Raw genomic sequence first — 12,050 nt, forward strand, 5'->3', positions numbered from 1 at the left:
TTGCAGTCCCGGCGGAAAGGAAGGAGGTACGTGTGTGGGAGGGCGGCTTCCATGTAGGGGGGCCCGCGGCACTGTCTCACAGGGCACTTTTAGCCATTGATTTGATGTGGGTTTTAATGTCTAGGTTCTTATCTAGCGTGATTCCTAGCGATTTTGCTGAATCCACTAGCGTAGGGGTGCAGTTTAGTGCCGTGATCAGTTCGGTCCATTCCTTCACTTCTGTGTGGTTCTTTGGTGGTGAAATTAATAGGGATTCTGTTTTTTGTGCATTTAGTTTCAGATGATTGGAAGTTAACCAGCAAAGTGACAGTTTTAGGGCCTCATTCATTTCCTTGATGTCTTCCATGGATGCGATCTTCATGTAAATCTGCGTGTCGTCTGCGTACATGTGATAGGATATGTTGGCGTCTCGGAGATTTTCTGTAAGTGGTTCGACATAAAGGTTGAAAAGAGATGGAGATAGGATAGATCCTTGAGGGACTCCAATTGAGTTGGGACACGATGGGGATAGTGTCTGGTTGACCAGAAATCTTTGCGTTCTATTCTGAAGGAAGGATTCAACCCATTTCAGCACATTTCCTGACAGACCCATCCTGTCATGAAGCCTGGCTAGTAATTTTTCATGATTTACAGTGTCGAAAGCAGATGACAGGTCGAGAAAGATTAGTAGACATGTTCTAATGCTATCTAGAGCCTGTAACGCATCATCGACAATATGTAGGATCGCTGTTTCCGTGCTGTGGCCTGTTCTGAATCCCGATTGGCAGTCGTCCAGTAGCATGAACTTAGCGATGTGTTGGCTCAGTTGATTTCACACACATTTCTCAATTAATTTGGCAAGTAATGGAATATTGGTAACTGGGCGAAAGTTATTAGGATCTGCTGAGTCCGCTGTAGGTTTTTTGATGATGGGGATAACTTGGCCTGTTTTTAGGCAATTCGGCAGGATCCCTTGTGATAGTGAGGCATTTATTATTCTAGTCCATATAGGGATGACGATATGGTTGATTTTTTGTAGACATTTTGAGGGGAGTGGGTCATTATAGTGGGTATTAGGTTTGCTATCCGAGAGCGTTTTGGCGATGGTATTTTGGTCGTATAGCTTGAAGGGATCCCACTGTGCTTTGTTCTTTGCCCTATCAAGATCGATTGTCACGGTGGTATTTCTCCGTATTTGTGTTTGGTTGGGCATGTTGTCAGCTGCCGTCCTGAACTCTCTTTCAAGCATGTCGGCCTTATTGGTGAAGAACGGTGAGAATTCTTCACAACCCAGTTGAGTTTTAGTAGTTTCTTGGGCCGTTTTGGCCACCTTGTTGGATTGCTGCTTTAATATCGAATAGTTTCTGTGGTGTGTTTTTCGCGTTATACAGTTCTGATCTAATAAATTATTTCTTGGAGTTGAGGATCTTTTTGTTGTATTTGTTTCTGATTTTTCTGAGTGATTTCAGTTCGGGGGATGATTTGTTTCCATTTTCTTTCAGCTTGTCTTAGTTTCCGTCTATCTTCATTTAGTGACCCATTGAACCATGGATTTTTATCCTTTTCTGTGACTCTTTTCAGTCGTAGTGGCATGTGATTTGCTACCAAGGATGTATCTATGTGTTTTGACGTGTACAGAAAAAGGCTCAGATTAGCATATCTGGGATATGACAAGTAAAGAAATGCATAAGCATCTCACATGTGAAAGAAAGTAAAACAATAAATGAAGCATTACCAACATGCTCGACTTCCTCGATTACTTTTGTCATAAACGGAAAAAAATGTTGCATCATCAAGTGGGATGATCGCATTCTAAAGCTGTGCACCGGGTTCAGCAGTGAAACTTCGCTACTGTTATTCACTAATATAGGGGGTAGGTCGGGGTACAGTACATCTGCATTCTTGGCAACACCACTAACACCAACCACATTTTGACCACCAACTACATTAGTTACTAAACTATTAATCCATCCCTCAATGTCAATTAGCTTGTTAAAAATAGGTTCCAAATGAGCTGAAATTAAAAGTTCCAACTTTTTCATGAGGAAATCCTCCGTCTCTTAAGCAGATTAAACTACCGTAGATACAGTATTCTCCTCAGCTTGACTAGGAAGACCCCTAGGTTGCAATTCTGCTCAACAGATTTACTTCTAGGGCCTAAAGACTTAGGGGGGGGGAATGCTTTGCTTGTTCTGTTTAGTTAATTTATCTGAGGCATGCCCCTTTCTTTTTTTTACAGAAAGAGCATTACTGATACCATCATTAGAATTTTGTTTTTTGGCCTCGAGTGACAAAATGTGGCGTCAACAAAGTATCAGATTTGTCAATATCGGCTTCAGCGGGGTCGTCAATATTTCCATGCCCCGCCAATTGAGTTATATCAATTTGTGAGGTACACGTTTCCAAAGTGGATTGTGGCACTAACACAGGGGTAACAGGGGTACATCGTTGGTGAAGATTCTGAGGGGCCAGAGACAGTCTACATTCAGTAAGTTCGATTTCATGAATAAGACACGTCTTGGCCCTCAACAGGAAAGCGTCCAATGTCCCCACCACCACTTGGCCCTTTCCAGATTTGGATTTACTCATCATAACTGGCTTTATCGACCCAATGCAGTATATCTGTATCAACAGACTCAATGTTAAAAAAAACCTGTTTCTCTTTTGCCTGCCATGCTAAAAGCTTCCCTGTATATTCACTCTCCTCGTACACTGTCTGAAGAGAAGTGATACTTGCTACATCTCCTAATCGATAATAATACTCCTGCATTTGTAGTTTTGCCTGGAGTAACTCTTGTTTTGTATTAGACACACTCCAGGTTTGCCTGCGTAAGTCTTACCTAAATCTTTCATCTTTCCTCTTTTTTTGCCCTTTGTTGCGAGATTTCTTTCGATGTAATTATGCCTCTTACTGTAGCCTTAAATGCATCCCAAACTATATTAGATGGAGCAGAGTCTTTATTGACGTAAAAAAGACTCTAATCTCATTGGCTATTTCTGTACACCAAGACTCGTTTTCTAGATTAAGTTTATTAAAATACCACCTTCTAGGCACTTTTCCCTCTAGGCCTTGAAAATTAAATTCTGTTTTAATTAAGGCATGGTCAGAAAAGGCATTTTTAAGGTTTTCGTGTTGAATCATTTTATTTAAGGGAAAGATGTCATGTCAAAGATGTGCTATTGTTCTCTAAGAAGGGGGGAGAGATGTCATGTTGTGATGAAGACACTAGAACCTTGCAGGACCTGATTCCCTTTGGACACTCAACATCACTTCCTGTCCCAGCAACCGAACGGGAAGTGTGGGGAGGGATCAAGGCAGGGGGCATTCAACGTATGGCATCACAGGTACAACATGGCTGGAGGTAAGCACCCGCAGTAACATATAACTGGATTTTCTTCATCTAAACACACAGTATGCTACTTTCAAGAGACATGGGCTCTTAACTAAATTGAACTATATGGGTACTCTGAATACTCTGTACAAGTCATTAAAGGAGGCAAAGGCAGACTAACTACCCGAGTCCCTTTAAACCTCCATGCACTAGTGAATGATAGTACTAAGATCCATAATAACAAAATTCAACATCTAAGGATCAGTCACGACTCATGGGACTTAAACCTATACAACATCTATCTCCCACTTGGGAATCTGAACGTATTTTTGACAAATCTAAACAAATTAGGCAATTGTATAAATATCGTCCGACATGGCATTTCGGATCATTCACCTAATAAAAGTAATGGCGTGCCCCTATATCATACTTTTGTGCGGATACTTTACTACAAACTGGATGTGGACCTAAATGTACAAAAGGTGGAGGGTAGGGGATGCCTACCCAAATTTCGAATTAACTCTCTAGAGTCCACCAGACGAGGTGGGAAATGTAATGCCTTCATGATGTCTAACAACTTTAGTTCCTTCGCGGTGCTACATCCTCTGACTCCTCAGAACAGCCTACCCCGAGCAACTGAAAGATCCTGATTGATTACACTTTCATCTACTCCTCTGGTTGCAGCCATGAAAGTCACAAGAAGGCAACTCAATATTAGCCATTTTTTAAATCCTTCTTTTCCCATATGCTTGACAGAAAAGTATCCTGCCTAATGAACTCTGAAAATTTGTTCGTAAAACCAAATAGGAAAATTATTTCCTGGAATACTGCTTCCCCAAAAACGCTTTGTGGACAAGCAGCAAGTAACCAAAGATCGCAAGCATTAAAGTAATGACTAGACCTAAAGGAGACTCCAAATTTAGAAGTCATTCAGAAACTAAAATTATTGTAATTTTTAACATGCACTACTGGCAAACACTTAACCAAAGTTAATACTGGATAGGTGCTCTTCCCCACGAAAATAAAAATTGAATGGTTTGATTTTGAATGTGCGAAACGGAATCAGGCCCTAGCAAATGGCTAAAAAAAGGCACCGCTCAGAAGAACGGGAAGCACGTGTAGAGACCGATGCACAGCTGCTCCTATTGTAAGGGTTTGTGGGCCTGGTACTGAGCGGCTTTGAGTACAGAGAGTAAACAGTGGAACCTGATCCCGGACGGTGGGCATAGGGAGCTGCTGCGCAATTAGCTGACTTCAAGTGGCAGGAGAAAAGGCTTGGACTGTCTGCGGTTGCTGTCCGGTACGGTCTCTTGTACATTATCAAAGGTGAATGCACCATGGTGAAAGATAAAGGTTTGAAGGCAGTGCAATCAAATAAAATAGTTCCCTAGTCCAGACCTTCAGGAAAAGGGGCTGGAGGACCAAGCCCAGGGCACCACTGAAATACTGGCCGCAATCCAGTTATTCAAGCAGGCACTGAAAACAAAAATAGATGCGGTGTCTATTGACAATAATCATCTGTGCCATGATCTGCATAAGGTGGTTGACAGGGTGACCACTACTGAAGAAGATGTGGCAACATTTAAGATGGAAAACAGGGAACTTAAAGCCATGGTGACAGCCCTCAAGTGCAGTGACACACAAGTGAAGAAATGGGTCACAGATGCCAAGGGACACTCCAGGAATAATAAACTACCCTTTATTGGTTTTCCGTAGAAGGTGGAGGGTCCATCTGTGGAACTATTCCTGGAGGAATGGATCACTAATTCACTCATGCCCAAGTGCCTTTCAACATTTTTTTCAATGGAGATTGCTTACAGAGCGATGACGTCGGTGCCGCGGCCAGGTATCCCATCTAGAGCAATGATCGCCCACATGTTTAACTACAGGGATCCAGACATAACACTACAACATGTGCGCACCCACAGTCCCCTGAGATATGAAGACAAATGCATACAGGTCTTTCCGCATTACACGAGGAGGGTACAGGACCTCTGAAATTCTTTATCTGTTAAACTGCAGGTACAAGAGCACAACATAAAGTATGGCCCGATGTATCTGCCTACACTGCGTATCCAATATGATGGTAAAGTGCACATCTATGACAGGCTGGTGGTCCAATGGTTGGAGTTCCTGAGCATGGACCGAGAAAAAGACTCAATAATATGGCAGGAGCCGAAGGGCCGGACGTTGCGACGATCCCAGTATAACAAATCAACATCTGAGAAGGGACATGGCTCCTCAGTGTCACTGCAGAGAGGCAGTTTCCTAGTTGCTACAGATGGCACACTGTGGCACGCACTGGAGTCCTTGGGGATGCCTAACCTTTTTTGCAACTGAGCTGCATCCCAGAGACACAAAGTGATGGCGCGGAGGCAGAATGAGCAGAAGTCTGGAAGTAGAACACAACTGGTGGGCACAGGAGAGGCAGGAACAATATAGACGATGTATCACATTGTGTTAGCGAACATGATGGGACCCTGATATATTATTATTACTGTTGACTATAAGCATATGCACCAATATTTTCCTTTTGCTATGCATACTGCTGGTATCCCCTCTTGGCCGGGTGACACCAGGGGTGAGACAGTCGCGTATCGTTGTGCTTCAGTTAGGGGTTTGTGACACGTTGAGGTCTTGGCCACCTAGATAGCATCTGCACAGGGTGCTGGTAGGTATATAAGTTATGTTATGTTATGTTATAAAGCCTTTTATTGCGCGCTCTATTACTCAGGAGTATCCTGGCGCGGTGAGTACATGAGAAAAAGACGGGGCAGCTAACACAACAAAGAGAGAGATTACAGAATAATATTAAACAGATATGTTTTAAGTCCCTTCTTGAACTGCGAAAGTGAGGGAGCAGTGCGAAGGGCCAAAGGAGTGGAGTGGAGTGGTGTGGCTCACTGGTTAGAGGCGGCAGACCCGTAAGCAGAGGACGGCCCGGGACCAGGGTTCGATTCCCGACGCGGCAGGGTCGTGGACCAGGGTCAGCGGGCTCGATAATTCTCGCCTCGGTGCCTACTCCAGTCAGGGACCACACTCGGCAACTCTGGGCATTAGCTTGCCTCATCTTCACAACGGCCCCCCAGACCGCCGGGGATGCTTGGTCGCACCTTAGAGATACCCATTAGGGACCATCTCTCAGGGTGAGCCAGGACGGGTTCCCCAGCGGTCGAAGCGCGGAGATACTCCTCCGGGAGTTGATTCTAGCGCTATATAAACCCACAATTAAATTAAATTAAATTAAAGGGAGAACATTCCATGCTTTGGCAGCCTTAACAGAGATGGATTTGCCTCCAGTTCTTGCAAGCTTAAACTTAGGCTGGACCAACTGACAAAGGTTAGCAGAGCGGAGAGCCCGTTTGGGAGCATAAAGAACAAATCTATTCCATAAATATGCTGGGCCCTGCTGATGGATGGCGCGGTAAGCCAGGACCAGAATATTGAACAAAATTCGATTGGCAATAGGCAGCCAATGGAGGCTGCGCAGATGTTCACGAACACTGGATCTCCTGGGTAATTGAAACATCAGTCTGACTGCTGAGTTTTGTATAACCTGTAGTCGGCGGACCATATAGTCTGGTAGGCCGCTGAAGAGGGCATTTGCATAATCTAAGCGTGATAAAATCAACGCTCTAAGCACAGTCTCTCTAGCTTCACCAGGAATGAGGGGGAAAAACCTTCTGAGGGCCTTCAGAGTGGCATAACAAGTACTGGTTAGTTTCTTAATATGCTCCCCGAACTTTAAATCCTGCCCGAACCAGACACCTAAGTTCTTTACAGGGTTACCTGTTGAGATCGGGCAGGGTAGACCCGAGGGCCAGATTTGTTCCCTGAAATTATCCGGAAAAGAACCATAGAGGAGGATCTCCGTCTTCCCCTCGTTACATTTAAGTTGGGCCAGTGCCAACCAGCGAAAAACCTGCGACAAGCAGCTCTGAACGGTCAAGGGGTCTAGATGATTTTTTGGCCAAGTGAAGAGCAGCTGGGTATCATCAGCATAAGCCATTATTTTGGCACCCAGCTGCTCAGCTAGATAGACCAAAGGGGTCACATAAACATTAAAAAGTAAGGGGCTTAAGGTGGACCCCTGCGGAACTCCTGTGGTTAGTTCCTTAGCCTTGGATGCATAGGGGGGGACCCACACTTGCTGTGATCTATCTTTCAGAAATGAGGTCAACCAGCCCAGAGCACAGCCTGAAATACCGATATCGCCCAATCTGGCCAGAAGCAGCGAATGGGGCACCGTATCGAAGGCGGCAGAGAGGTCTAGTAAAATCAGAACCGCCCTGCCGCCTCCATCCAGGCACTCCCGAATAGCCTCCGAAACCTCAATTAATGCTGTTTCGGTGCTATAGGCCGCTCTAAACCCCGATTGGGCAGGGTGGAGCGCGTGAGAAGACTCAATAAACCCTTCAAGTTGTCTAAAAACAATCTTTTCACATGTCTTAGCCAACGCTGGTAAAAGAGATATGGGCCGATAGCTGGAGGGGACGGCCGGGTCCAGGCCGGACTTCTTCAATAACGGGAGGAGCTTGGCTTGCTTCCAGCTCAGAGGCACAGAGGCCGAGCAAAGAGATAAGTTAACAATCCTAGTTACCTCCTGGCAGACTATAGACGACACTCCTCCCAGAACTCTGGCAGGGCAGGGGTCGGAGGGCGAACCGGATTTAAGGGCAGACAGAATTGGTAGAACATCCATTTCAGAAGCTGGGGAGAAGGAAGTAAACAAACCTTCCGTCGAGACAGCTTTCAATATAGGCAGTGAAGTGGATGTCTGGGACTTATTCAAGGCAGTTTGGAGATCCTGCTGGATCTTCAAAATCTTTTCGGAGAAGAAATTTGAAAGTTTCTCGCACCATTGATTAGAAGAAGGTAGTGTGGGTAACGTGGCTCTAGGAGAAAGAAAGCTCTGGACTATGGCAAAAATTTCTTTGCTATTATTGCTGGCTTTTTCAATGCGTCCAGCAGTTGAGGGCGGGAAGGGTGGGCGACTGTAGAGGGGTTTGCAATGTTATGTTATGTTATGTTAAATAAATTTGTATCATGCTCAGCTACTCAACAGTGTGTCCCGGCGCGTGCAAAGGTGAAGGCAGAAGGCACCAAAGAATCATCTAAAAGAGGAATGTTTTGAGCTTTTTTTCAAACATCGCATGGTCCTGGATGCTCCGGAGCGCCAAAGGTAGGGCATTCCAAGCCAGACTAGCTTTCCTGACGAGTGAGCAACCACCCAGCCTGTGACGATTGAATCTGGGGGTCTGCAACAAAAGATGCGAGGAGGATCGCAGCTGTCTAGCTGGAGTGTAGAAGACAAATCTTTTCTGAAGATAGCTAGGGCCTGTATCGTAAAGGGCCCAATGGGCAATGGAAAGCATCTTGAATTAAATTCGCGCCTCCACAGGGAGCCAGTGAAGGGAGCGCAAATGCACACGTACACTACACCGTTTGGACAAGCCTAGCAGGAGTCTAGCGGCAGAGTTTTGAACAACCTGCAGTTTGCCTAAAAGGTAACCAGGGATGCCCACATACAGGACATTTGCGTAGTCCAGGCGAGATAGAATTAAACCGCGAACCACTGTTTCTTTAGCGGGTCCTGGAAGAAAGAGAAGGAATTTTCTCAGGGCTTTCAAAGTGCCAAAGCACGTCCCAGCAAGTTTCTTAACTTGTGTCGAGAAATTCAGATTCTCAGAACACCATATCCCTAGATTTTTTGCAGTATTATTCCCTGCACTAGACATGGGGAAACCAGGGGGCCATAACTTTGCTCTGAAGTCGGCTGGAAAGGTCCAATCACTTGTGGCCATTTGTTAAGTCAGCTATGTTCTCCAGATTCTTCCCAGGGGTGGGATACGGGAGGGATATCTGGGGGTACAGTTATCACAGTTTGAGCTTTATAAAGGGGGTGCTTCCAACGCTGTTCGAGTTTTGAAATGTGTTTTTTTTGTTTTGTTTTGTTTTTTAAATATTTTATTTCGTATATCACATTTTACACAGCTGTTTGTCCACATCCCTGAGGCCGGCAGCGTGACATCTATGCAGATGCATCAATTAGTACACAGCACTTACGCCTACAACCCAGCGGGCCGGCAGCGATGCACAAGTCTCATTTTGTGTTCCATCAAATTGGCAAGTAAACCAAATTGTACTGACAACTGAAAAGCATATACTGTATTTATCCCAACATTAAAACAACTCTTCCCTTCCCACCCACCCTGCCTAAACCGAACTTCTGTTGCACCGATCTGCATGCCCCCGCTCCTACAGGCCACCTCTGTTCCTGCCACACCGCAATAGTTTCATTCACGCTCGACTCCGCCCCTCCCTGTCTGAGATCGCGCATGTGTCTTTATGTCTATGTTTGTTAGTATGTGCATCAGTTTCATAACGCCCCTAATCTATTCCAATGGCCTGCTCTACTCAGAGGTCCGCCCCACCCGAATCCAGCCAGGTCACGAAGGGTCCCCAGATATCTGTAAGTCTAGATCTACAAGGCATTAGTTCCCAATAGTGGGACAACTGGTCCTTACAATAAACCACAGTGTGAAGCCATGCAGCCACTGCTGGGGGTTGTCGTTTCTTCCATTGTATAGCCACTTGACGTTTAGCCAACAATAACAACATGGCTGTAATCTTACGAATGTTTTTCGGGACTTCTAGTACGAATCCCAAAAGAGCTATCAATGGGGTTGCCTGCATCTGTGTATTAGTGATCTGTCTAATAATTTTAAACACCTCCGTCCAGAACCCTTCTATCGGTCCACACTCCCACGCCAAGTGTGAAAATGTGGCATTCTGTTCTCCACATCTCCAGCAGCTAGAGTCCAGCTGTAGGCCCATGCGGTGTAAGTGATACGGCGTTCAATACAGTCTATGTAAAAAATTAAAGTGTATAAGTCGAAGTCTATTATTTGGTGAGAGGTTTTCTAGTTGCGTACAGCAATATTGCCACTGCTTGTCCGTAATTTCAATATTAATATCCCTTTCCCAATTCGTTTTGGACGTGGGCTGCACTATAAGCGACTCTCCCTGTGTAATACTATAAATACGTGTGATCAATTTGTGAGGAGATGGGTTGGACAGTACATTTTCTAGCACTGGTAATATAGTAGGCTCCTTGGGAAATGTCTCATACCTAGCTCTGCATGCTGCTCTTATCTGATAGTATAGTAACATATCCGACGCCGTCGGTACCTGCAGGGAACACATCTGCTGCAATGTCATGAAGCTCCCATCTGGGAAGATATCACCTCCCTTCTCCAACGCATGTGCCTTAGCTCGCAGTGTGGCCGCCTTATCTGTTAGTGGAAATAGGAGTGGGTTCCCTCTCAGCGGCATGGAAGGAGCATAGAGTTCCTCCTGTCGAGCTCTCTTAGCAATCCCTCTCCAAGCCCATCGCGTTGTCTCCACCATGTCTATTTCTAAATGTGGCCTTTTATAAGGCTGGTATACTGCTGAGGCAATCGGAATGGGAGCCACTCTATCGATTTCTATCGCCACGTGAGGCTGATATGGCATCGGGTGGCGCCAATAATGCAGAAATTGCGCTTGTGCGCTGTAAGCATATAGCTCAAAGTCCAGGGCTCCTAGCCCACCCTGGGTAAACGGGAGCGTCAGCAAATTCCAAGAGACTCTGGGTTGTTTGCGCGCCCACACTAAGTCAAGCATAGTGGCTCTAAGTCTTCTAAAAAAATGAGTGTTGAGCGGCATCAGGATATTTATAAAAAGATACAGTAATTTAGGCAGTATCACCATTTTGGTGATAGCAATACGGCCCATCAGTGATAACGGCAGCGATTTCCATCGCTGTACCTTGTTTTCTATCCATTCTACTACTTTGCCGTAATTTGCTAGCCAGATTTCTTGAACCGATCTGCTTATCCATATTCCCAAATATTTTACTTCACCGCTTGCCCATTGTAAAGGGAATACAGTGTCAAATTGAGAGGTAGTGTCGGTAAGCGGAACCATTATGAATTTTGACCAATATATTTGAATGCCAGTTAGCCCACCATATCTGATCAGTGCTCTCATGACTACTGCAAAGTTTTCTTTGGGGTTGGTCAAATATATTATCATATCTTCGGCATACATCGAGATCAGTAAGCCTCTGGAAGTGAACCCTATGCTCCTGTGGGTATGATTTTGTCTCAACCTAGCCGCCAAGGGTTCTGTAGCAATTGCAAATAGCAGAGGCGCCAGTGGACATCCATGTCTTGTCCCCCTAGTTACCGCAAAGGGTTTCGATATCTGCCCATTAACTCGAACTCTCGCCATTGAATTTGTATATATCAATTTAATGTGTGTGACAAATAAAGGACTAAATCCCATTCAAGTAAGCAAGACAAAGCGAAATGTCCATTCTAAGGAGTCAAACGCTTTCGTAGCGTCTAACAGTGCAGCAGATGCCTAAGTAGCGAAGAAGCCCAAACATTGTTCTCAAATTATGGGAGGTGAACGACCTGGTACAAAACCGGATTGATCCGATAAGGCTATCTGCGTGATCATCAGTTGAAGTCTATTTGCAAGGAGCTTGGCATAAATCTTAGCATCTAGATTTATGAGGGATAATGGGCGGTAGAATTCCGGCACTGTGGAATCTTTGTCTGGTTTCAGCAATGGGATAATGGTAGCTTCACGCAGCGTGGGAGGGAGGACACCCATCTCCAATGCCTCTACGTATACCTGAAGCAATCAGGGGGTGAGTATTTCCGCGTATTCCTTGTAAAAGGACGCCGTCAG

The 12,050-nt window shown here is 45.2% G+C and overlaps 1 protein-coding gene across 3 annotated transcripts in view; it reads right to left on the minus strand.

The window, feature by feature from the left end:
* NEK8 (NIMA related kinase 8) overlaps positions 1–12,050 on the minus strand; it is a 299,189-nt gene that overhangs the window by 248,852 nt on the left and 38,287 nt on the right. The gene's annotated exons all lie outside the window — the stretch shown is intronic.

The sequence above is a fragment of the Lissotriton helveticus genome, chromosome 3_1, assembly GCF_964261635.1.
Source record: "Lissotriton helveticus chromosome 3_1, aLisHel1.1, whole genome shotgun sequence".
NCBI lineage: Eukaryota > Metazoa > Chordata > Amphibia > Caudata > Salamandridae > Lissotriton > Lissotriton helveticus.